The sequence below is a fragment of the Balaenoptera ricei genome, chromosome 15, assembly GCF_028023285.1.
Source record: "Balaenoptera ricei isolate mBalRic1 chromosome 15, mBalRic1.hap2, whole genome shotgun sequence".
NCBI classification, from domain to species: domain Eukaryota; kingdom Metazoa; phylum Chordata; class Mammalia; order Artiodactyla; family Balaenopteridae; genus Balaenoptera; species Balaenoptera ricei.
This window is the reverse complement of record NC_082653.1, coordinates 16,225,091-16,251,273: the sequence shown is the minus strand read 5'-3', so window position 1 is coordinate 16,251,273 and position 26,183 is coordinate 16,225,091. Positions and strand designations below refer to the sequence as shown.

Genomic DNA, 26,183 nt, shown 5'->3' with positions numbered 1-26,183 from the left:
ATATAATACAAATAGCATAAGATTTAACTTAGGCTTAAGGGTTTTGAAATATAACTTTAATAAAGGAGTTGGCAAACTTTTTCTGTAAAAGGCCAGATAGTAAATATTTTAGGCTTTGCAGGCCAGATGGGATCTGTAGCAACTACTTAGCTCTGCTCTTGTAGCACGAAAGCAGCCATCAACCATAAATACATGAATGAGTGTGGCATGTTCCAATAAAACTTTATTTATAAATATAGGCACTGGGCCAGATTTGGCTCAGAGGTTGTAATTTACTGACTCTTGCAAACTGAAAACTATATTGAATATATATATTTTTAAAGCCTTTAAAGCACATATATGATTCCTAGAGTACAATTCAACAGTTTTCATTAGAAATTACGCATCAGCAGTATCCAAGCTGTTAGGGACCCTGAATCTGTTCATGTACCCTCACTGTGCTGGACAAATAATTTCAGCACATTGCTCTTCACATAACCAACTGATTTCTTTCATTTTCATTTCTTGTGTTTTCTTTGAATAAAAATGTATTATTTAAAAAATATATTTATTGAAGTATATTGTTCACACAGAAAAGAGTATGAATCATAAATCACAAATAGATTAATGAAATTTTATAAAGATGACCACTTTTTAAAACTGAAGTAAAATAGAACAGAAAACATCCTAGTGCATCTCATGTAGTCATAGTAAATTTCATGTGTGAAAATTTTGTTCATTTCTATATGGTTATGGATGTGTGTGGGGGGTTGTGATAATACCAACAATTTATAGATCACACACTAGGGCTCTACAAATAATAACTCCTTACCTTCACAATGACCCTGTGAGGTAGGTGCTATAATTGTCTTTACCCTTTTATAGATGAGGAAATGGAGCCACAGAGAAGTTGAGTCACTCAGTGAAAGTGACAGATGCCTTAAGAGGCGATGCTAAGGTTCCAACCCAGGCAGTCAGCCTCCAGAGTCTGTGTTTTGACTGCCACCTTTATTGCCACTGTATATAAAGTATGGGATGTAAATGTGTTACTTACTGAGGGTCATAGTCAAAAGGGTTTAAAAGTCACTGGACAGAATGTTCCCAAAGATTCTTTATAGATCTAAAAATAGCATACTTTTCCTTAAGTGTACCCACAGGGAACAGGGGCTGGTTTTCCGTAGTACATTGACAAAACACTTTTAAATCTTACTGAATTTATTTTACTGTGTGTTAGTAAAATTTATAATTTATAGCATATTGAAGCACTAATATAAAACATCCTTTGAAAGATTAATGTATGTCCTCAAAAGAAAGAAAATTATCAAGTAAATAATTACAGATAAATAAAATACAGTTGCTGGGCAAATATGGTAAAAATCATAAAGAGGAATACAAATGTCTGGGGCTTTGGGGTCAAATACTGAACTTGGTATCAGAAGGCCCACATCTGGGTCCTGGCCTATTCATTCCCTAGGTCTGGTTTATTTTATCTCTCTTAAAAAAAATTTTTATTTTATATTGGAATATAGTTGATTTATTTATTTTTTTACTATTTTTGTTTATTTTTTTATATCTTTATTGGAGTATAATTGCTTCACAATGTTGTTAGTTTCTCCTGTACAACAAAGTGAATCAGCTACATGTATATAGTTGATTTATAATGTTGTGTTAGTTTCAGATGTACAGCAAAGTGATTCAGTTATACATATACATATATCTATTCTTTTTCAGATTCTTTTCCATTTTAGGTTATTACGGAGTATTGAGTAGAGTTCCCTGTGCTATACAGTAGGTCCTTGTTGATTATTTTATCTCTTTTTTAAAAAAATAAATTTATTTATTTATTTATTTTATTTTTGGCTGCGTTGGGTCTTCCTTGCTGCACGCAGGCTTTCTCTAGTTGTGGTGAGCGGGGGCTACTCTTCATTGCAGTGCACAGGCTTCTCATTGCAGTGGCTTCTCTTGTTGCGGAGCACAGGCTCTAGGCACGCGGGCTTCAGTAGTTGCAGCACGCGGGCTCAGTAGTTATGGCTCATGGGCTCTAGAGCACAGGCTCAGTAGTCGTGGCGCACCGGCTTAGTTGCTCCCGGCATGTGGGATCTTCCTGGACCAGGGCTCGAACCCATGTCCCCTGAATTGGCAGGTGGATTCTCAACCACTGCGCCACCAGGGAAGCCCTACTGCAATTTATTATCAGCTTTGTAGAAGTATTTGATTTTTTCAATTGTGTACGTATAGAACTTTCATAAAATTTTCGAAACAATTTTTAAATTAAAAAGGAAAAGGGAATAGTTAAACACTACTTCAGACACCCTCAACGGTACCTGAAAACAAGAGTCCTGGGACAGAAAGCCATAAAGGGAAACGGGGGAGTTAAAGTTAGAAATTCAAGATACAGCTGCATTTAAAATCCCTGCTGAATACCTTCTAATTGCTTTGTGTCACACTGAAAAGAAAAGCTAAGTTCTTTTCCCTGACCTAAAAGGACCCCTGGGGTCTGACTCTTGTCTGCCCTTCTGTTGGCCTCTCCTGTCTTTCTCCCTTTTGCTCACTCCACTTCAGCCATTTGGGCCTTTCTACTGTCCTTCAATCACGCCAAGCACATTCCTGCCCTAGGGCCTTTGTACTTGGGGTTCCTTTTGCCAGGACCACCCTTTACCCAGATCTTCCCATAACTGATTTCTTCTCCTAGTTTGGTTCTTAGCTCAAATGTCCCCACTCCGAGCGGCCTTCCTAGACCACCCCATCTAAGACTGCCTCTCCTCCAGCCATCACTATCAATCCCTTTATCCTCTACAGCTCTGGAATTGTGAATTCGCTGATCTGTTTATCATCTGTTTCCTCCACTACGATGTCAGTTCCACGAGAGTGGGGAATCTGGCCGTCTTGCTATATCCTCAGCATGTAGAACAGTGCTTGGCACACAGTAGGCGCTCCATAAATATCTGTGGAATGAGCAAATGCAGAAGGGGACAGCTGAGTCAGTATGCTGAATGGCTGGATGGGCCGGTGACGTGAGGAGGAAGCTGCAGCCTCTGCCTGGGCCCTGCCCTGGGTAAACAGTCCTCCCTCTGCCCAGACAGCCACTATTTAACAACTGTCTGCCACGGGACTGGCCAAGCCTGGGCCGTCACACAGCCAAGGCCCCAGGATTCCCTGGGACAAGCAACGGAGGCAGCCACACCTCAGGGAGAGCTTGTGAAGGAACAGGTCAAGAAGTTATCCAAACAGGCATGAGGAAAGGCAGAGGAGGTGCTGAGACACAGAGAGAGCAGCTGGCCCTTCCCTGGGCAGAGCCCAGAGTAGCACACCCCGTGGGCAGCTTCCCAGACGGGGCCTGGCCTCCAGAGCCCAGTTCTGGTCCTGGCTCTGGTCCCGACTTGCAGAGGGACCTCAGACACTTGCCACCTCTGGGCCTCAGTTTCCTCTTCTGTAAATCAAGAGACCGTGGGCTGGTCAGTGGTTTCAAACTTAAAAAAAAAAACAGCAGTGGCATTCTTTCTTCAAACAAAATCTTACCGGAAACCAATTTGTGGGGATGATACAAAGGAGGCACCTGGGTTAAAGGAAGTGTCGGGGTGCAGGATGTTGCCCATCCTGTAGCCCCTGGCCCTTCAAAGCAGCCCCAGGGTGAAAACCACCAGGCTCCCTGGTCTCCGAGGTTCTTCACCGAGAGTCTTGTAATTAACCCTAGACCCAGGTTCAAGCCTCACAGTGGGATCTTAGGTAATCGACTCCACCTTTCTGAGCCTTGGTTTCCCTCTCTAAATCTGGCATTGTAAACAGTACCTCCTTCATGGTGTCAAATGTTCAGCCCAGAACCTGGGACCTAGGGAATTCTCAATAAGAATAGTGAAAAATCAATGTTGGTTATTAGTGGAAGCAGCAGAAATGACCCGAAGGGCCAGTGCTTTGTCTCTACTGTGAGTGGGGAAAATATTTAACCACTCTGAACCTCAGTTTCCTCCTCTGTAAAACATGGCCAAGGGTTCAAAGGAGATCAGAGGTTGAGATCCAGGCCACCCAATTTTGTTTTTAAATAAAACTTCAATTGACTTCTAACCTTTCAAAACCCCAACTTCCAGCCTCTTTCAAAAAACTGGAAGCTCTAGCAACACTGATTCCCCATAACCATGAGACAAAAGCCCACTGGAGCTAATTTAGGCTGGGCGTGCTTTCTCTAATTTGCCACAGTCCTCACCATTCCTTAGTGTCTCTACACTAAAGTTATATTAATAAACGTAAACCATTATATTTGCTGTGTTTTCTTATAGGAAAGTGTGAAACCTGCTTATACTCTATCTGCTCCATATATCTCTATCTGGGCACCGAGGGCACTTGAGTTTCAGACCCCTGGTTGCTAAGACCAAGGGGAAGCTCATTATTTGTGAGCGCAATTTCCTATTTCATAGATTTACGATTTTTTGATGTGACTACTAGAACACTGTAAATTACATATGTGGTCCACGTTATATTTCTGTTGGACACAGCTGCTCTAGCACCTAGGATTCTATAGCAGCTAACTCATCCTGTCTCCATTTCCCATTCTGAATAGACCAGTTCTAGCCAAACGTCTTGGGCAGGTATCCCTGGCTGGGTCTTCTCCCTAGCCCACAGTTCTCTCTGGTGTCCTCACCCTTGTTGCTTGCCTGGTTTGGGGTGGGGGGGGGGGCGGGGTGACGACCCAGGCTCTAGAACTCAAGGCTTGTCTTCTAGAATTCTACACTTGGGAAATCTCACCTCCCAGTCCCCATGGCAGCCATTGTGTTCTCTTTATCAGATAGTCACATAAAACAATAGTCAATCTGAATCTTAATTACACACCCATTCTTCTGTCTCCAGCCTGTGAATTTACCCCCAAATCCTGTGATTTGGGGGGTGGAGTTGGGGAGGGGAGAGGATTATTTTTTTTCCCCTTCTCCAGGGCAAGTCATAGTTGTTCTAGAGATAAGGTGGACGGAGTATGGGGGAGGGACACGGATCCTCCCACAGTGAAGGTGCTGACTTTGTTTTTGGAGGAGTTGGTATCCGCCCACAGCTCCTCTGAGATGAGAGAATCCTGAAGGACTTAGGGTGCTGGGAGGAAAAGGAATCTCACAGTGATGAAGACCCCCCTCAGATGGGGAGGCCTTATATGGTAGTGGCTGAGAATTTGTGGTGCAGAGTTAGGCAGACTTGGGTTAGAGCCTTGCAAGCTGTATGACCTTGGACAGGTGACTTTACCTCTCTGACCCTCAGTCTCCTCATCTATAAAATGAGGATAAAAATAGTTCTATTCTAGCACAGTGTTTTGGACGTAAGTGTTCCATAAATGCTAGCAATCATCATACCTTTCGAAAAAGGCATACATTGGCATGTGGAGTAAATTTAATTCTTTTTTATTTCACTTCTGTGCATTTTTGTAATTCTTCTACCATGAATCTGCTTCAGTTAAATCATAAAAAGTTAGTTGAGTGAAGAGGAATAAAATTGAGTGGAAATGTCATCCTAGGGTCAGGCTCCAACATGGGGTTTTAGAGCTGGAAACAGGTAAGAGAATCTTAGAGTCTAAACTTCACACACCCACTTAATATCTTAATAAGCTGAGGCCCCAAGAAGTAAGATGATTTGGCCAAAGTCATACAGCACGTTAGTGGCAGAGCCAAAACTAGAACGGTGATGGTGAGGATTGGAAGGAAACTTGGAGGTGACTAGGTCAGCCTTTCCCAGGGCAAGACCGCTCAGACAAGGAGGATTCTATCCTGAGATGTCTGAAAAACGTTGGATTAAAGAAAGCTGTACAAATTTCATTATCAGAGAACTTCTCAGAGACCTTAACACAGGACAATGAATGCCTCGGGCACTCCAAGAGAAACCTCCAGTGTGTTCACATTAGCTCATCACAGAGCCCCTTGAAAACATCAACACCCATGAAAGCTCTTCCTGCCCCCCAACAGAGAAATTCTCTAGCTTAATACATTCCTAGATTTAAGAAAAAGAAATGTAGAGATATTTTAAATAGTATGATTTAACAGTTACATTGCAGATTGTTGCTGGTATGTAGAAAGACAGTTAATTTTTTTCACTATCTTTCTCCTTTCTAAAAAATTTGTAATTATTCCCTAATATTGCAGAAAAGTAGAGAGAATAACATTGTGAACACTGATGTACGCATCACTCAGTTTTGTCGAGCCCTACATGCATGACCATATTTTCATTTGATTCATTTTTTGTTTGTTTTAATGACAAATGAAACATTCCACTTAGACTTGAAGCCCCACCTTGTACTCCTCCTCAATCCCTTGCTTTGCCACCCTTCTCAGAGGTGACCCCTGTCAATATTTGCTGTTCATCATTGCTAGACATGTTTTTATACTTTTACTCTACATAGCTACATAAACTATATATAACATTATTTTGCATATCTGGAAAACTTATTCAAATGTTGTATGTATCCTTCAGCAACTTCCTTTTACTTTTGGATCTTCCCATGCAGCTACAAGCAGCACTAGGGCACTCACTGAAAATGCTGTGAAGGAACATCCCAAAGTATATTTATTCCAGTTTTTGACAATGGAGTTGTTTCCAGCTTTTCACTATTTTAAACGATGCTACAAAGAACATTCTTATACCTGTGGGTGAGAGTTTCTCTAGGATAATGTGGAGGAGTGGAATTTCTGGATTTCAGGGAGTGGGCATCTTCACTTTGATGAGATGTTGGCAAATTGCTCGATCTTGCCCCCCAACTGTCACTTTGGTCAGTAGCATCTAGGAGTTCTGGTTGCTCCACACCTTCCTCCGCACTTGACTCTGAAAGATGATGAATGTAAAATGAGAATTTGCATTTCCCATATTGCTAGAGAGGGAAAGGCTCCTTTTGCCATTTGAATTTCCTCTGTGAGTGTGTGTGTTCATATCCTTTGCCCATTTTTCTATTGCCTTATTTATCTTTTCTTAACAATTTGAAGGAATTATTTATTCTCAGTACAGATCCTTTTTTCAGTTATATTAGTGGAAAATACCTTTAATCAGTCTGTAGCTCGTCTTTTCGCTCTCTTTAGAGTATTTTCTGTTGTACAGAAGTTTACAAGTGTAATGTAGTTAAGTTTTGGTTAAATTATAAATAAGATCATTAAATTTAATAATCTTTTCCTTTATAGTGTGTGCTTTTTGTTTTTTCCAGTGCCCTGAAATCATTAAGATATTATGCTAAACGTTTTCTATAATTTTTAAAGTTTTATTTCTCATACATAGGTCTTTATTCCATAGGAATTGATTTTTGTGTGTGATATGAAATAGAGATGCCATTATATTTTTCTTCATATGGATAACCAATTGACCCAGACCATTACTGACTAGGACGTCCTTTCTTGACTGATATGCAATGCCATTGTTTTTGTCCCTCATTTTCAGACATATGTAGATCTGTTTCTAGGCTCTCTATACTGTTCCACTTACCTCTAGTAGCCACATTTAAACAATGAAAAAAAAAAAAACAACAGGTAAGTGAATCTATTGATACAATTATACGAAAATAAAACATTTAATTTTTTTAAGCTCAAAAAAGAAATAGTTAAAATTATTTAATATTTTCTTCAACCCAAAATAGCTAAAATATTATTTCAACATTTAATCAATCAAAAATAATTAATGAGATATTTTTCTTCTTTTATATACTAGGGCTCCACAATACAATGTGTATTTTACACTTCCAGCACATCTCAGTTTGAACTAGCCACATTTCAAATGCTCAATGGCCACATGTGGCTAGTGGTCACCATATTGGACAGTGAAACTATAGCTTTATGTATCATAGAGCATGTCCTCCTCATATTACTGTTGTTTTTTAAAAAATTATCTTGTTTATTCTCTTTGCTCATTCACATAAATTTTAAGATGAGACTGAACAGAACAGAACAAAGTTTGGAGACCAACAGCCTATTTGTCTCCACTGGATTTCAATAAAGGCAACTAACATATTTTGAGTGCTTGCAATTCGCCAAGTACCGTGCTGTTGGGCTTCTAATTGAAATTACATTGAATTTATTGACTACTTTGGGAAGAACTGACATCTTTGCATAATGAAGCTGTTAACCTAAGACAATAAAAGAGCCACTTATTTTTACCAGCAAAATGGGTTTATTTGGGAGCAGCAAAGAAATGCAATTTGGGACATGCAACTGTGGTGAACTATATGCAAGTTTGGTAAACTAAGGGAGAGGAAACTCTTCTATAGAGGAGAAGATGAAGTTGGGATGGGCTGGTATTAACAGTCCATTAGAGGAAACTGGGAGTTGGAAGTATAGTGGCTTTTCATTGGCTGAGTTGTGACAGTCTCTCATTGGCTGAGCTGTTGCCAGGCAAGGAGAAAATCTTTCTTCCTCCTGCTGACAGTAGTAAAGTAGTGTCACTTTCTTCCAGAGATGTAAGGTACATCTCTTCCGGTTGGGATTTGTATTGAGATTAAGTAGTATGTGCATGAGAGCTCCCCCTTCTGGCCTTCTGACTTCCTTTTAATGAGGTTTCCCTTTATAATTTTCAAAAATACTTCTGACCATGATACATTTATATAGGTTTGCTGTTATGTTTTTTAAATAAAGTTCAATAATTTTAATACATAAAGGTCTTCTGTTAGATTAATCCTAGCAATAATCGCTATTGCTATCATAAATAATTTTTTAAATTGAATCTTCTCATTTGTTGATATTAGTGTATAGAAACCAACTGCTTTTGACATACTGAAAATGTACCCAACAATTTTGTTAAATTCTCTTATTAGATCTGTTTTTAATTTCTTATCTTATTGTATTGCTTGGGTCTCTAGTAAAATATCAAAGAGAAGCAGTAATAATGGGTATTTCAAATAGGGCTTAGTTTGTCTATGAGTAGCTGAGACACAAAATAGCAGTAGTTTATACAAAATAGAAGATTACTCCTCAGATTATAAAAGTCCAGAGGGAGGCAATCTAAGGTTAGTATGGTGGTTCTTCCCCAAAACAGTCCTCAGGAACCCAGGTTCCTTTCATCCCCATGAGGTCTTCATCCTCATGGTCCAAGATGGCTGCCAGGGCTCCAACCATACAGCCATGTTACAGGCAGAAAGAAGGAGCAAGAGACAAAGAAGAAAAAGGAGTAAAATCATGTTCCAGCTGTCTTTTTAAAAAAGTTCCTGGAAGCTGCCACATTACATTTCTGATTATACTTCATTGGCCAGAACATATTCACATGGTCTCCCCTAGCTTTAAGGAATGCTTGAGATAAGTTTTTTGAGGGGCATCCATGTGTTCAAATGAAAATTGGAGGTTCTATTACAAAGGAAGACAAGGAGACTATATAATACAGAACAGACAACTTGCAGCCTCTGCCACAGTGGGCAACTTTGTTTTATTCTTGACTTTAAAGGGACTTTGGCCTTTTAAAGTAAGATATCTGCTTTAGGTTTTTGGTAGGTAATTTTTACTGGGTTTTAAAAAGTTTCTTCTAAGTAAGCTAGAAGTTTTGCTTGTTTGCTTTTTAATCACAATGTTGAATTGTCTTAATTGCTTTTTGTGCATCTACTAAGATAATCACATTTTTTTCTCTTTTAGTCTGCTAATTTAGTAATATTCTAATGTTAAACCATCCTTGCAGTCTTGGAATTAAACCTAAATCTGTCCGGATGAAATACATATATTTTATACATTGATGAAATTTTTTAAAGTTGTGGTAAAATATACATAAAATTTACCATTTTAGCCATTTTAAAATGTATTATTCAGAGGCATCAAGTACATTCACATTGTTATACAACCTTCACCACCACCCAACTCTTGAAATTTTTTATCTGTTTCCATTAGAAAATAACTCTCCAAGCTTCTCTGCTCCCAATCCCCAGCAACCGCCATTCTATTCTATGAATTTGACTACTCAAAGTACCCCTATAAATGGGATTATACAGCATTTGTCCTTTTGTGATTGGCTTACTTCACTTAGCAAAGAGTCCTCGGGGTTCATTCATGTTGTAGCATGTATCAGAATTTCCTTCATCTTTAAGGCTGGATAATATTCTGTTGTATGTATACGTAACATTTTGCTTTTCGGTTCATCTCTTAACTGACACTTGCTTCTGCCTTTGGGCTATTGTGAATAATGTTGCTATGAAATGGTGTAAAAATATCTCTTCCAGACTGCTTTCAATTATTTTGAGTATATACCCAGAAGTTGTATCGCTGCATCATATGGTAATTCTAGTTTTAATTTTTTAAGGAAGTGTTATACTGCTTTCCATAGTGGCTGCATTATTTTACATTCTCACCAGCAGTGAGAAAGTGTTCCAATTTCTCCACATCCTTACCAACGCTTATTATCTTTTTTTTTTTGATTATCCATCCTAATAGGTGTGAAGTGGTTATCTCATTCTGGTTTTGATTTGCATTTCACTAATGATTAGTGACGTTGAGCATATTTTCATGTGTTTCTCGGTCATTTGTATATCTTCTCTGGAGTAATGTCTATTCAAATCCATTGCCCATTTTAAAATCAGTTTTTTTGTTGTTGCGTTGTAGGAATTCTTTATATATTCTGAATATTAACCCCTATCAGACATGACTTGCAAATATTTTCTCCCATTCCATGGGTTGCCTTTTCACTCTGTTAATAATGTCCTTTGGTGCACAAAATTTTTCATTTCAATGTAGTCCAATTTATCTATTTTTTCTTTTGTTACCTATGCTTTTGGTGTCATCTCTAAGAAATCATTGCTAAATCCAGCATCATGAATATTTCCCTCATGTTTTCTTCTAAAAGTTTTGTAGTTTTAACTCTTACGCTTAGGTCTTTAACCCATTTTGTGCTAATTCTTTTATATATGTAAGCTAAGAGTCCAGCTTCACTCTTTCACATGTGAATATCCAGTTTTTCCAACATGAATTTGGTTTGGATCACATTTTATTTAAGACTTTTGCAGCGGGGAAATGCTACTTTGATTCAACCTTTGATCCATTGCTAGAATCCTCTCACCATCCTCTCTGACAGGTGGTCATTTAGCTTGGGTTTGATACTTCTAGTGACAGGACACTCACTACTTAATAAAGCAGCTTTTTCCTTGGTAGTATCATTGTATCCAGTAGAAAAATCTTCTTCGTTTTCAGCACAAATCTTCCTCCCTATACGATCCATCTGTTGGTCCTAATTTGTCCTCTGGGGCTCTGAGAATAGGTGAACACCCTTTTCCAAAGGAAAGTACTTTGAATTCAGTAAATAACACAACTGCATGGTGGGCAACTATGTGCTGGGTTTATAAGGTTTATCACATTTATTCCACAAAGCAATCTATGAAGAGGTCCTATTATTGATTCCTGTTTCTCAGATGAAACAAATAAGGCTTGAAGAACTTATCATTTTCACAAGGTTGAACAATTATGTAAATGGTACCACTGATATTTCAAAGGCAGTAGCCTTGACCACTCTGCTACACTGCCCCTCTCCTCTTCCCCAACAGTCAGCCCAGAACCCTTTTGGATCTTCAATTATTCTCTAAAGGGTATGGTTTTCTCACCCTGTCCCATCCTAGGAAAATTTTAAGTGTTTCTATTAAAATTGAAATCAAACACAGTTGTTTGTGTATGGTCCATGTATACAGAGGGCTTCTTAGCTCCTTTGACCTGAGCACTACATCTTTTTTAAAAAAAATATCTATTTATTTATTTAGGTTGCACTGGGTCTTAGTTGTGGCGTGCACGCAGGATCTAGTTCCCTGACCAGGGATCGACCCCGGGCCCCCTGCACTGGGAGCGCGGAGCCTTACCGGCTGGACCACCATGGAAGTCCCCGAGCACTACATCTTCACTAATGACACATGAGACCGGGGTTAGAGGTTTGGGCAGCCGCTGCCAAGTAAAACCTCTAGAACTTGGTCACGTCGCCTGCTGCTATGGCAGCTTCCCCCCCGCCCCCCATCCACACTGTCCAGGTGATTTATTTTTGGCCAATGTGGAGGATTTTTCTTTCCTCTTCCTCGAGTTCAAACATTTCTCCAAACCCACCTGATCTTGCTCCTGCCATTATTTTATTGCTAACACCTGTGTAAGTACTGCGTGCCAGGCACAGTTCTAAGCCTTTTCTCTACATTAACACAAATAATCCCCACAGCAACCCAATGACACACACATCATTATCCCCCCTATTTTGCAAATGAGAAAACAGTCACAGAACAGTTAAGGAGCTCAGCGAAGATCACACAGCTAGGGCAGAACCAGAATTCAAGCCCAGAAAGTCAAGCTACAGAATTTGTGCTCTCAGCCTCCATACTGGGCTTCCTCCAAACATCTGACAATCTCAGCCAGCTTTTTTTTTTTTTTTAATTTATTTTTGGCTGCGTTCAGTCCCCATTGCTGCGGGCGGGCCCTCTCGTTGCGGAGAGGCGGAGCCCCTCCTCGTTGCTGTGCGCGGGCCCCTCACTGCGGTGGCCTCCCTTGCTGCAGAGCACGGGCTCTAGAGCACAGGCTCAGTAGCTGTGGCACACGGGGTTCAATTGCTCCGCGGCATGTGGGATCTTCCCAGATCAGGGCACGAACCCGTGTCCCCTGCACTGGCAGGCAGATTCCCAACCACTGCCCCACCAGGGAAGTCCCTCTCAGCCAGCTTTTTGAGGCCAAAAGACTGACACACAGTGACTGTCCTCCTTTTTTTTTTTTTTTAACAAAGAGAGAACAGACCCAGGGCCCAGAGGCTTTGAAAGGCAACGGTATTAATTCAGGACGTAATATAATGGTTTATTTTATTCTGCTTATTTTCCCATTGCTTTCTACTTATGATATTGGTATTTGATTTGGAAGTAATAACGTTTCCTTCTAAAATAAATCTAAATAAAAATAAGTGAGTTGATGTAAGCCAAATGTTAAGTAATAGCATAGGTGGTTTTCAGAAATGATAAAAATCATAATGGTCATAGGAAAATCAGTGAAGCTTTGAAAAGACCGCACTCAGTCACGTTAGATGAGGTTACGCTGCGATAATGAAAGAAAGCCTCAAGTCTCCCTGGCTTAACTCTATGGATATTTATCGCTCACTTACTGCACTGTCTGACATGAGTCGGCGGGTCGCTCTCCTCGTCCTGGTGACTCCATAGGTACACTTGCTTCCGAACAACCACAGCACTGCCTCTTAAAGCTCCCGCCCAGGTGTGACGCAGATTGTTTCTGCTCACATTTCATTGGCTAAGACCAGTCACGTGGGCACGTCTAACTTTAAAGGCAGCAAGAAAGTGTGATTTTGCCACGTGCCTCAGAAGAAGGACGTGGAATAGTCAAGCCACAGGTAGGCTATGAGTAAAGGAGCCTGAAAGATGGCTCTGGAAAGGTAGACTGAGTCATGACCAGTCTTAGACCACTAAGACCAGCCCCACCAAGTGGTCTTCAACACCTGTTCTCAGAGAAGGGACAGTGGTCCACCAGGGAGAAGACAGTCTGACAGTACCATTCTGTTACACTGATACTTTTCCCAAGCAGCGACCCACGATTCCTTTGGTTGGGGGTGCCTTCATTTCGTAAGCAGTTTTCGCTGAACCTTGTGGTCAGATTTTGTTTATTCCCTGAAGTTAGATGTGGCAGTTTGGGCTTTGCCTGAGCTAGGATTTGGTTCTGTCACTACTTTGAAAATATATCCAGGGAAGGGTAATCGGAAAGGAAAGGAATTCAAGGACAGGGTCCAAGTGGATAGGGAGCCTCACACAGTGTTTGGTTATCAGGTTATCAGGGAGGCTTCCTGGAGGAGTTTTCCTGCAGGCTCCCTGAATCAGAAGCACCTGGAAACTCATCAAACATGTGATGCCTGGGCCAGCTGTTGACCCTGGAACCTGGAGGTGGGACCTGAGTCATCTGAATTTTTGTTAATGACCCCAGATGATTCTTATGGACACTGAAATTTGAGAAACACTGAATTATAGGGAGAAAATTTCCTATAAGTCTAGAGGCCTAACACAGTGGTTCTCAATTGGGGATGCTTTGAGACCCCCAAAGGGGCATTTGGCAATGTCTGGAGATACTTTTCATTGTCATAGGTTGGGAGGGGGGCAGGTGCTACTGGCATCTGGTGGGTAGAGGTCAGAGTGGCTGCCAAGGATCCTACAGCACATAGAACAGCCACCCATTACAATTATCCAGCCCAAAATGTCAGTAGTGCTGAGGTCAAGAAATTCTGGTAAACAAGAGTTTAAACCCTTCCAAACCTAGGAGCACATATGACTTTTAATCTCTTTTTAAAATTTTACTTCCCTGAAAACATGGAATCCTTTTCATTGAATACATACTATGTACTAAGCACTTCATGTACATTGTATCAGTTTCTCCCCCCCAAATCTTTTCAGTCATTTATCCAACAAATATCTATTAAGTGCTTGTTATGTGTTTAATTTTAAACTGTAAAAGATGTGGGGTGTACCCTGGGGAACACATCAGACAAGGTTCATCTCCTTCATGGGGGTGGAAGAGATAGAAATAGATATACAAGTAACATACATATGTGTAATTTCAAATTGTGATAGGCGGTAAGAAGAAAAATCAGGTACAGGGACAGAGAGTAAAGGGTGAAGGATGGGAAGAACCTACATAGATATGTAGGAGAGTCCTCCCAGACAAGGTGACAATTAAATAGGGATCTGAAAGATCTTTCTTTTTTTTTTTCCTTTGCCAGCCATGCAACGAACCAAGCAACCATTTTCCAGGGAACCAGAAAAGAATGTGCAAAGGCCCTGAGATGGGGGTGGGGGAGGCCAGTGTGGCTGCAGCCGCCGGGATGGGAGTGAATGGAATAAGATGAGGTTAGAAATGTAGGGCTATAGAAGCAAGGTCATGCAGGCCTCACAGTTCATGGGAGTTTTGAATTCTATGAGTTTTAGTATAAATGCATAAAAAGCTTTAATTGTTTAAGGGAGGCACCTATTCCAATCTGCTTGTAGAAAATCATCCCTGGCCCCTGGCTATAGAGTGGGTGGTAGAAGACCCAGAGCAGAAAAACAAGAGAAGTGAAAAGAGCTTTTGCAGACCTGGAGAGATGATGGGGGATGGGGACAAGGTTGGCTGTGGTGGAGATGAAAAGATGATGAAAATTTGAGATACTGTTGGAGGCAGCAAGAACTAGATTTTCTGAAGAGCTGGCAGGGGTGGGAGGAAGGACACAAAGATAATGACTCCCAGGATTTTGGCTTGAATAACTGAGTTGGGGGTGGGGTGATGGACGATGACAACATATTATTATTGTTCTTTTTTAAAACTGAGGAAGGGGAAGTGAATTGTCCTACTTCACAAAGTTAGTAAATGGACTCCAATTCAGGTGTGTTTAACGCCAAAGGTCATGCTTTTCCCACTCTACTGGACCCACACATTAATTTTTATAATGCGGGGAGGATATTTAATGATATATCATTAAATATTGATATATGAATGCCCCTGAATGCAACCATGGGCTTCCACATAGAACCCGCACAAAGCCTGGGACCCTCACTGAAGGCGCTTGTACATTGGGACCGGAAGTTGGGAATATAAATTCCCTAGATGGTGTAATGGCAGCGCGGTGCCCGCCTTAGGAAACCAGTTTTTAAATATTGCGTTCTGATTGGTGCAATGACCACGTGTGGATGTGTGATAGGAGGAAAGTTAGCATGCCCCGTAACTAAAGCCAGCGAGTTGTGATTGGTGATCATGTCGAGCTGTCTTCCGCTGAGTTTGGAGAGTCGTAGTCGGTCTGGGCCTGTGACTGGTGGGTTTGTAATACGACCTCCGCTGTGATTGGTGAAGCCCGCTCGGTTGTTTAAAGGTTTCTGTACGCCAGTTCCTGCGTTGGCCACTAGGAGGAGCCCAGGACACGCAAAACGCGGCGCTGGGGCGCATCTGGGCCGCTTCCTCCCGGAGGCCCTCCGGATCTGAGCCGCGCAGGTGCTGCCCTGCGTCCTAGGGCCACCGAGGGACGGTTGGGCGTGGGGGGACGGCGTCAGGGCTCTCAGCTCCGGCCCAGGTGGCCACGCTTCTCTGCACAGCCCTTTTGGCCCCTTCCTCTGGCTCTCAGCCCCGCAGAGGGCATTGGCTGACCGACGGCTGCGGGTTCGCGGTTTGTGAAGGCCCAGATCCAAATTGCAAAATTGTGGAATCTGTCAGGTGAGACTCAGCAGCGCCCCCCGGCTGCGCCCTCTGCTTGCCTCGTAGCCCTCCTCTCAACTAACAGCCACCAATGTTTACAGCCTACACTCCCTTTAAGATCTTCAAAGAACTTTTCCAAAGTAGTATCTCACTGGAGCTTAGAATTGTCTCATGAAGGTCAAGGTCACTAGCTCGGCGATCACCGTATCCACAATTACCCCCTACCATCCCAAGGCGCTATCACATTGTACTGTTTCATTGTCTTCCCTGCACTTAACCACTATTTGAAATTCTCTTATTTTTTATTTATTTACTTCCTCCTGTCTGTTACCACCGCACCTCTCCACCAGGATGTAATCTCTGTGAGGGAGAGAAGAGGGTGGCCAGATCCAATACAGAATGCCCAGTTACATTTGAATTTGAGATAAACAACAGAAGTTTTAAAAGATATAAGTTATGTCCCATGTGTTATTTGGTACATACTTGTACTAAAAGAATTATTCATTGTTTATCTGAAATTCAAATGTAATTGGGCATCCTGTGTTTTTATTTGCTAAAACAGCAACCCTGTTGGGGAGGGATCTTACCAATTCACTGATTCATCTCCAGCACCCACAGTAGTGCACATGGCATGTGCTGAATAAATGTCGAATGATTGGCTGGGCAAATTCCTTCATTCCTTCGCTCATTTATTCATCCAACCCATTATATTAACTGCCAGCTGGGTCGTGGGACTATAAGGGTAAAATGAGACATAGTCCAATGGAAGAGGCAGACAACCAGTAACCACCATGTGATTAAACTTTGATGATATAAAGTATTAGGGGCTGTGGGAGCACCGAGGGGGAGCCCTGACCTGTCCAAGCCAGCAGGACTGCCTGGAGGAAGATGAAGATGAGACTTGGAGGATGAGGAGGCGAAGAGAGAGGTGTGACAGCTGCTCTGGGCAGAAGGTATGGCATGTGCAAAGGCCAGAGACAAGGCAGGGGCTACGGGATTCTGAAAGCTGCAAGTGGTGGGGGTGGAGGGCAGATGTACAGTGTGGATGGGGCAGTCAGAAAGAGGTGAGAAGGAGTCTCTGTCGCTGAGCATCAGTACCCACCAGTCAGGTGCCATAGTGATTGTGCCCATTGTATAGATGAGGAAACTGAGGCTGGGAGAAGTGAAATGCCTGGCCTACGTTGACAGTTTGAGTGAAAAAGGCCTAGCTGAAGCAGATTCTGAAGTCTGAACTCTTCTGAAAAGGCTCTGGGTTAAGAATTATAACCCCCAACTGGAGAATGAAGAAACTGAGGCCCAGAAAGGTGGCAGGGCTCTCCCTGTGAAAGAGGTTCCGTCCAGTTTAACAGGAGAACACTGAGGCAGTACGAGGGGTATGGGTTGTCTCAGGCCCTCCAGAGAGACAGCAGGAGGGCTGGAGCAGGACACAGGAGTTCAGGCCGCTGTGTCTCCTGTTCCTGTTTGGGTTGGGTCTCTAGGAGTCCCTTACTGAGCCCTGAGGCTAATTCCTTGCATGGGTCTTGGGCTGGTCTGCAGTTTCCATGGAGACCGCCTCCCTCCATCCCTGAAATCTCATTGTGACTAGTATTAAGAGATTAACTCTGCCCGGCAGCCCTCGCAGGGTCTTGGGTGCCAGAGTGGCTGTGGGAGCTCCCTTAAGGATGAAGAGGTTGCCCACTGTGTGAGACCCCATAGCACCAGGAGGAGGATGTCAGACTGGGGCCAGGGCTTCCCCCGGGACACCCCAGGTATGATCCTGACTCCACATCTACCTGGAAAGGAGGATGAGGTGGTGGGAGAGAGACACAGGACCTAGGGGAGGAGTCCAGATTTTGGAGCAGTATAGAGATGTTGTCACCCCAGCCCCCAACCCAGGAAGACCCAGGGTCTTGATGGGGGGACCCCGTTCTGATCAAGGCAAGATCCAGATTCTGTCAACAAGGCGAGGGGAGCCTTACAGAGTCTTTTAGGGGTGTTTCAAGGCTACCTAAAGACCAGCTTCCTAATCTGCTTCATTTTGCTTTGGGGAAACTGAGGCACAGAACAGGAAAGTGACTTGTCCCCAGTCAGTGAGTCAGTGAACTGAAGCAGGTCAGGAATCCAGAGGGAGCCCTGGGGTTGCCTGAGCAGAAAATGTTTGGTTAAAATGTCATTGCCCCCTCTGCCATGAATCCCACATCCTCCTTCCTGACCTCCAAGAATGGGGTCCCCTCAGCTTTCTCTCCCCTGGGCCTGTCCCATCAGCCATGCTTCCCTTACCTCCCCACCTCTTCCCTTCCTCCTGCCCTCCCCTGCTACCTGCATAGTCTGAGCCTGCCAGAATGTCCCTGGCAGGCTCCACTCCACTGGAGGGCATGGCCACCGGGCCCTAACTGTCCCGTCCAGGGGACATCCCCTCACTGGGTCACTATCAGGATGACTTTGGACATTTTTTGTTCCACGCTTCAGCCCCTCTGTGACTTCAGGGCCTGGATATGGTGGGGGCCGTGAGAGCCCATCCCCACCCCACCTCCTCCTGCCAGGCCTGAATTGGAGAGATTTAGGCCCAGTTCCAAAGCACTCCTGGGTCAGGCTTCCTGGAAGGCCACACTGGGGCAGGGGAACAAACACCGGCTCTGGAGCCAAGTAGCGATAGTTCAAGTGCTCTGGACTCAGCAGCGTGAGCCTCAGTTTCCTCACCTGTGAAGGGGGCAATAACCCTTCCTTCCTCAAAGCTTGTTCTCATTTGCTATGGAAAAATCTCCAGGTTAGGCTATTAAATGAACAAAGTGAGATGCAGAACAGTTTAAGAGATGGGGGATGATATCATATGATCCCATACGCTGCCTGGTTTGTACAGGGAAAGTTAAGGGAAGTGATTAGCTACAGTGAAGAGGGCAGTAGACTGGTGGACAGGAGTTGGGGGTGGAAGCCAGACTTCTCAAAGTGCACCTTTTATATTGTTTTGACTTTTGAATCGTGTGCACGTAGTACCGATTCCAAAAGAAATTGAAGTGTTTTAATAGATTGGGTAAAATATCAAACCATCAGAATAATCGCTCAGACCTCAATACTGTGACAGGTATGCAGCCAAGATGGAGACCCATGTACTAGGACTTGACTCAGGAACCGAGAAAGCCTGACCCCGAGTCTCTGAATCCTTGACCTAGAAGGGCCCTTTGTTTTAAGCCGATTTCATTTTGCCAATAGCAAAATAATAGTCATCGGTACCAAGAATCAGGAGCTCCCTACATGCCTACCACAGTGCCAAGCGCTGTCTGAGTAGAATCCCGTTGAATTGGCATTCTGACTTTATGAGGAAGCTATTAGGTTCCCATTCTATTAGATTCTCCATTAGGTTCTCCATTCAACGGAGCCTCGTTGAAGTTGCAACTAGGAAGCTGTAGAACTTGGATGCACATCTAGGCCTTTCCAGCTCCCAAATTTTAAGCCCTCCTGTGGTAGGTCTCAATCTTAGTTGCGTATCAGGATCACCAGAGAACTTTAAAAAATACTCATAGCCAGCAACCGCTCACCCCCACCCCAAGATTTGATCATTGGACTGTGGTGGGGCCTGGGCATCAGTAGTTTTTAAAGGTCCCAGGTGATTCTAATTCACCATCAGGGTTGAATTTCTGCTTTATGCTAGACAACTTTTCAAATGGGAAACCAAGGCCCAGGAGGGAAATGACCTTGCCCAAGGTCACACAGTGGTTGGAAGCAGAGCTGGAACAGTGCTCACATGGAGCCTTTGTGAAAATAAGTGAATGGTGCCCCCCTCTGAGCAGGCAAATCTCCATGGGCAGTTGGCTTGGTAAGTGGAACAAGGGCTGGATTTCCACCTCCACTTGCCCCCTTAGCCAGAGAACCTTTGTGCAGTGAGCAACCTGTACAACTGTATGAGGTGGCCGTGGCCTGAGTCTCGGGATCCCAAACACTTCATCTCAGTGACCTCCAGGCAGATCCCTAGAGCCCTTCAGAACAAGGATGTGGGGAGCCCAAGGGTGGTTCCTGGGATGTGGGTTCATCCCTCACCTGAAGACCAGGGCCTGCACCCTTCAGACCCGACAGGGTCTGAGGAAGGCCCCATCTAACTCCCAAAGTCACGTCAGCAGATAAAGTCAGGAACATAACCAGGAGGGAGGAACATACACACAGGAGGACAGCAACAGCCTCAGCCCAGAAGTCACAAGCCACCTGGCAGAAGGCAGCCTATGGGGAGGCCCCGCCCACACAGACCCAAGTCCTCCTGGCTTCCTTCCTGATCATTCTCTCGACCACACTCTCTACACTACCTACTGAGCCTTGAAGTCAGCATCTCCCATAATACCCTGCTCTCCAGCCAGAGTAGCTTCCATGCCCTTTCACCCTCACCCACCATGTTCTCCACTTCTGGATGTTCCCTCTGCCCAGGATGCCACCTCCTCCAGGAAACCCTCCCTGACCACTCCAGCCCAGAGATATGTCTTCTTTCTGCCACCTTCCAGCCCTCACAGTCCATCAGTCCATACACACAGCCCAATTGTGCCTTGGGATGGAGCTTATTTTATCATCCTACTGGCCACTTTTCATTGACTACTTACTATGTGCCAGCCCTGGAAGGGCAGGGTGGCCTGGAGGTTAGGAGCACAGACTCTGGAGCACAGATTCGGCTCAGGTTGGAATCCCAGCTTCTTCTGAGCTGTGTGAGCTGTGGCATATGATTCAACCTCTCTGTGCTCCAGGTCTATAAGATAGTGATAAAAAACATTGCCTTACTTCACAGAGTGGTTGTGAGGATTAATGAGTTAATACATGGAAAACCCTCAAAACAGCTTTATAAACATTGGCCACGGTTATCATTGCATATATCCCACTCCATTTCATCCTCACAACAACCCTATGAGTTAGGTATTATTATTCCCAATTTACAGGTGAGAAAACTGAGACTCAGAGAGGTCTTGAGAGTCAGGGCAGGGCTCTGCATCCTTTTCTGTGGCCTGATGCCTCCAGAGAGAGGATGTGGCTGAGATGGGTTATAACTTTGAGCCTCTGGTTTGCAGCTCATGGCTGCTTCTCAGAGGGCCCACAGGACACAGGGCCAGGTGAGACCCCCCTGACTTGGGCCTTCCGGTGGCTCTCAGGCACCACTCTGCTTCCAGCCAGCCCCAGGAGGGAGGGTAAAAAGCAAAGAAGGGCCTTTCGGTGCCATCTTGTTCACTAACATCCAGAATACATCACTGAGTACCAGAGAGAGTCTCCTAGCTGGAGACTCAGGACACCCGGGTGACCTTCTGTCCCTGGACGAGTCACCTCCCCACTCTGGCCTCTGTCTCCCCATCTGTACCCATGAGTGAGGGGATGAGGCTGGACCAGTAGTTTTCTAATTCTCATTAACAACAGCTGGCTCCACTCTCAAATGAAATATTGAGGGACAGTGTCCCTAAGAGGCAGGCACTGGATGAAGTGGGGCCTCTGCCTACACTCCCTTGGCTCCTGGGACCTCAGAACCCAGTTTGAAAGGCCTTAGGCCGCATCCTCCTAAGGGCTCTCTTGGCTCTGACACTGCAGGGTTCTAGAATCCCCAGCTCAAAGCGGCCGCTTCGCATCCCTGTTTGGAAAGCTCTCCCAGCCCCCCCACCCCCCAGCTGCTTTTATCTCTCTTTGGTAACACAGCAAATTTGCTCAGGACCCAGAGCAGGGGAAACAAGCAGACTGTTGACTCTTGAGCAAAACCTACCCTTTGGAGAGCAGCAGAGGAGGCTCTGGCTGTGCGTGGGGTGGCCGAAGGCCTCTTGCATAACCCGGCGGCCTCCTGCCCACCCAGGCCTTTGCTTTGCAGGGTTAGGGGTGAGGCAAACCGCAAACTCATGCCCAGTTAATTTTTTAAGGCAAAATCAACAGGCTCAGCAATGATTAGCAGGCAGGTAAGTTCGTCTTAATCATGCTGAGGAGAGGGAGGAAGGAGGCTTCCAGGGGCCCAAGGATGGGGCTTGGTTATCAGTTAACCACATAAATGTTTCCTACCAAACCCACTGGCCTTCGGCCCTGAGCTTCCTCCTCTTCCTCTCGGAAGTACTTCCGTGGCATCCCAGTGAATGGCCATCAGTCATTGAGTGAACAGACACTCCACCCTCTGGGGTCTGTAAGAGGCACTGCCAGGGCCCTTGAGGGCTGGGATGAAGCAAAGGGGACCTCACCAAGCTCCTGGGCTTCTTGTTAAGGCCGAGCTCGCCCTGCTGCCTCTGCATGGCCTTGAGCATGTGTCCTCCCTCCTCAGGGCTCAATGAGGGGCCCTGGGTCTATGTCCCAGGTTCAGCCTACAGCTGGCTGCCACTCCCCTGGGGGCCTCGGTGTCTCCATCTGCCAAATGGGTGGATTGGCTGAGATACCCTGTCCAGTCTTGAAGTTCTATGATTGGATTAAGCCAACATGGCCTGTACCCAGGACGAGGAGGGTGGGATGAGCCGTGTTTTAGGAGTGCTAGCGGGGAGAAAAGATGCCCGGAAGAGGGAGGGGGCCTACCTGGTATCTGCTGTCGGCACCAGCCAGCGTCAGATCCCAGCTCCAGGAAGAGGGCTGTCCTCTCTGGTGGAAGGCAGGGGTCCCTGTGGGGTGGGCTGTGGCTGCAGGGATGACCTGACAGACCCCAGTTGGTCCAGGACCCCTCCCCCTAGACCTCGAGAGCTGCCAAAGGAAGCAGCAAGGCCACACCAGCCCTGGGCCTGCTGGCTGCCTGGACTGGAGTTTGGTCAGTTGTTGGGGACCTATATTGTGAGAAAGTTAGGACTTTGTCCACAAACTGGAATTTGAAATTTCAAAGGGGCGAAACTGAAGGGCCCTACCCAGGAGTGGAGATGGCTCTTGGCTTCTTTCCCCCACGACTTTTGTTCTCTGTCTTGATAAGTCCCGGGTTCCCTGCACCGCTCCCTGGGTTGTGGGCGGGGGAGGGGAGACAGGAGATAGTGGGGACTTGAGTGCCCAGGGGACGTGAAGACGCCAGGCGGCCCGTGGTGTCTGATGTCTGGAGGACGCCTCTGCACTTGCACGTGCCCCGGGACAAGCTCCTTCACTTCTCAGACCCCTGAGCTCCCCGGCAGTAACGTGACAATGGAACCATTAGCCACCAGCGCTCCAGAATTCCAGGGTTCTTTCCAGGGATCCAGGAGGGAGGCAGCGTGGAGGGGGTAAAGCCCTCAAGCTCTGGAGTCAGACTCGGGTTCCAATTACAGCCCCTCCTGTTACATCATTATGGCCTTAGGCAAGTGGCTTCCCCTCTTTGAGCCTCAGTTTTGTCACCTACAAAGTGGGACAGATAAACAGAGAAGAGTGGAAGGTTCTTAGCACTGGGCCTAGCACAGAATCTCTCCAGAAACATTAGCCATTATTGTCATTTAAAAGAATAATATTGTGGTCCAGAGCGGCGGCTCCCTTAACCACTATCCGCGCCAGAGGCCTCAGCACCTTGCCCACTGCCGCCCCTCCCCGACCCCTGGCTGCCCAGGACAGTGGTCTCAAAACACCCCTCCTTCCCTTCCTGAGGGCCCTGTTTCTCCATCTACAACGAAAAGGAGTGGGACCTCCAGCTGAGCTCTGAGACCTCTCTGTTTTCCCCTGGGAACTGGGGCATGTTGAACTGGGGTCTGACTGCCCCAGGGGCCGGGCCAGAGATAAAGAAGGACTGCTGAGTTGATGGCGTAGAGGCCAGGGTTTGTTCAGGGCTGGGCAAGCCGTCCCTGGAGTTCTCCTGTGCAGGGGGTCCCGATTCCAACTGATTATGTGGCCAAGGTCAAGGAGTCAGCCACCGATGACAGTAATCACTGCTGTTGCACTCTGTGCTTACGCTCGGTCATTTAATGCCCATACTGTCCCCGCGGAAAAGGTATCAAGCCGTCTGATGCCAAAATGAGGGCTAAGAAAGCTGGAACCTGAGGTCACAGAATTTGGGAAGTTGGCAGTGCCTGACTTTTGACCCAGGTCTTTCTGATTTCAAGGTCCATGGTTTATCCTTTAAGGGTGGGGCAGGGGTGGGTGTAGATGTGTGTCATCTTCACAACAAACTTCAAGTTAGGCCCATTTTACAGAAGGGGAAACTGAGGCTTTGAAATAATAACTTGCCTGAGACCACAGAGCCAGTAAATCTTAGAGGTGGCCAGTCATTTATATGAGGGACGTGTATCTAGAAGGTATTGTTTGGGGTCAGCTAACGGTGGGGTGATTTGTGTATGTAATAGATTATGCAAGTTCTAGTTCATGGGTGGGTAGATTTACTTATGGGGTGGGTTGTGATTGGTGGGACATGGGGTACGAAATAGGTTTCTGGAACGTGCCTCATAGGCAGTGGGTCACCCGTGTTGTGCGTTTGGTAAAGCGTGTATGTCACTGTTTGTGTACAGAATAGCTTGTCGTGTGCAGGCTGCCCACCTGATAGTTCTTGCATGTAACAGGCATGTGTGTGGCATGGTTGACCTTAGTTGATCATAGACCTTATTCAATCTAAGATGCCATCTGTAGAGGTTGAAAATTGTTATTTTTGTTACCGTTAAACTTTGACATGCCAGCGATCCCAGCCCATTTTTAGAAATAGGGAACTGCGCCTCTTAGACTCGAGATGCCAATATGTGTAGGCTTGTGAGAGGACTAGCTGTGTGTGGCCTGTCACAGGTGCCAGACAGGTGGCAGGACCCGGAGTCAGCCCTTGAAGGCCCCTCCCAGGGCTGCCCCTCCTTCTCCTCTGTGTTTATCCCTTAGTTGGGTCTCCTGCCTGGCTCAGCCTTGGCCCCAAGGCTGTTGGAGCCAGGCTCAGATGTTCCTGGCAGAGCATGGGAGGAACCCACCAGGAGTTGAAGTCTTCTCCATCAGCCCTTATGGAATTTCTCTCCCTCTCTCCCTCCCTTGGGGTCTTGTCCTGATCAATAAACAACTGGGCCAGTATCTTCACCCCATTTTACAGATGGGAAAGTTGAGGTCCTTAGAGAGATGTGATTTAAAGAAAGTTATCCAAATAATGACAGAGCTAGTTCCTAAACCCAGGTCTCCTGACACCAAATCCAGCCTCTCTTCTCCTCCAGAACAATTGCCCCCCCCTCCAACTCCCACCCCAGTTATCTCAGCTCCAGGGGGAAGATGGAGGGAGGAGAACACAGCTACACGAGGCAGAGAAAGGGCTTCTAATAGTTGGAAGAATATGAGCAGGATGCCTCCACACACCCCTCAAGCACATGCTGCTTCTCCCACTGATTCACCCACTCATTAATTCACCCATTCACTCGCTTATTCATTCACTCTTTCAGTAATTCGCCCACTCATTAATTCACCCACTCACATATTAATTCACCCTGTCTCTAATTCACCCACTCTCTAATTCACTCATTCATTAATTCACCCACCCACTCACTCATTCATGCACTCTCTCACTAGTTCACCCACTCTTGCTCTTGTTACCAAATCCCTGTGCCCGGCCCTTCCAGCCAGCAAAGGAGGACAGGCTCCCATGCCTCCAGAGTCCCAGATCCTTCTACCTCGGCCTGCACTTTCCAGCTCCACCACCCCAGGTAGTCTGGGAGTTCATGAAAGTGTCTGCGTGGTGGGCAATGAGGGCTGGAGGGTGTAGAAGAAAAGAGTGAGCCATGAGTTGAAGGCAGGCGGGACCGGCCACATGATTATCAGGGCCCGGTCCTAAACGAAAATGTGGGGCCCCTTGTTCAGAACAGCCGAGCATTAGACCAAACACGGGAGCCTGAGAGTGGATCTCTGTGCACTGCTCAGGTGGCTCACTCGCGAAGCCCACTCTAGAGGGAGGAGGTGGGTGGAGAGAAACAAAGGAGATACGAAAGGGAGGCCAAGGGGGGCAGGAGGAGAGGGGATGGATGCTTGCTGGGCACCGCTTGATGTTTTCCTAATGCCATCTCATTTAATACTCAGACCACCCTTTGAAGTTGATTGTGTATTTTCTAGAAGAGGAAACTGAGGCTCAGAGAGGAGAATCATTTACCCAAAGTCACGATTAGTAGGTGGTAGGCGCCTGAATGTTAATCCAGGTCTGTGGGGCTGTAAGCCTTGTCTCCGCCTGTTCCCCGAGGGGAGGGGGAGGCACGGGGCAGGGCAACAGGAGGAGGTGACGGGGACCTGGGAGATGGAGTCTGTCTGGGCCTG

The 26,183-nt window shown here is 45.4% G+C and overlaps 1 long non-coding RNA gene across 1 annotated transcript; it reads right to left on the bottom strand.

Moving 5' to 3' along the window:
- Positions 1 to 638: 638 nt before the first annotated feature.
- On the bottom strand, positions 639 to 22,757 carry LOC132348571 (uncharacterized). Its single transcript, XR_009497496.1, has 3 exons — positions 22,554 to 22,757; positions 6,591 to 6,768; positions 639 to 2,924 (listed from the first exon to the last, which is right to left on the bottom strand). It is a non-coding gene; the product is annotated as an uncharacterized LOC132348571 (long non-coding RNA).
- Between the last annotated feature and the right edge of the window lie 3,426 nt (positions 22,758 to 26,183).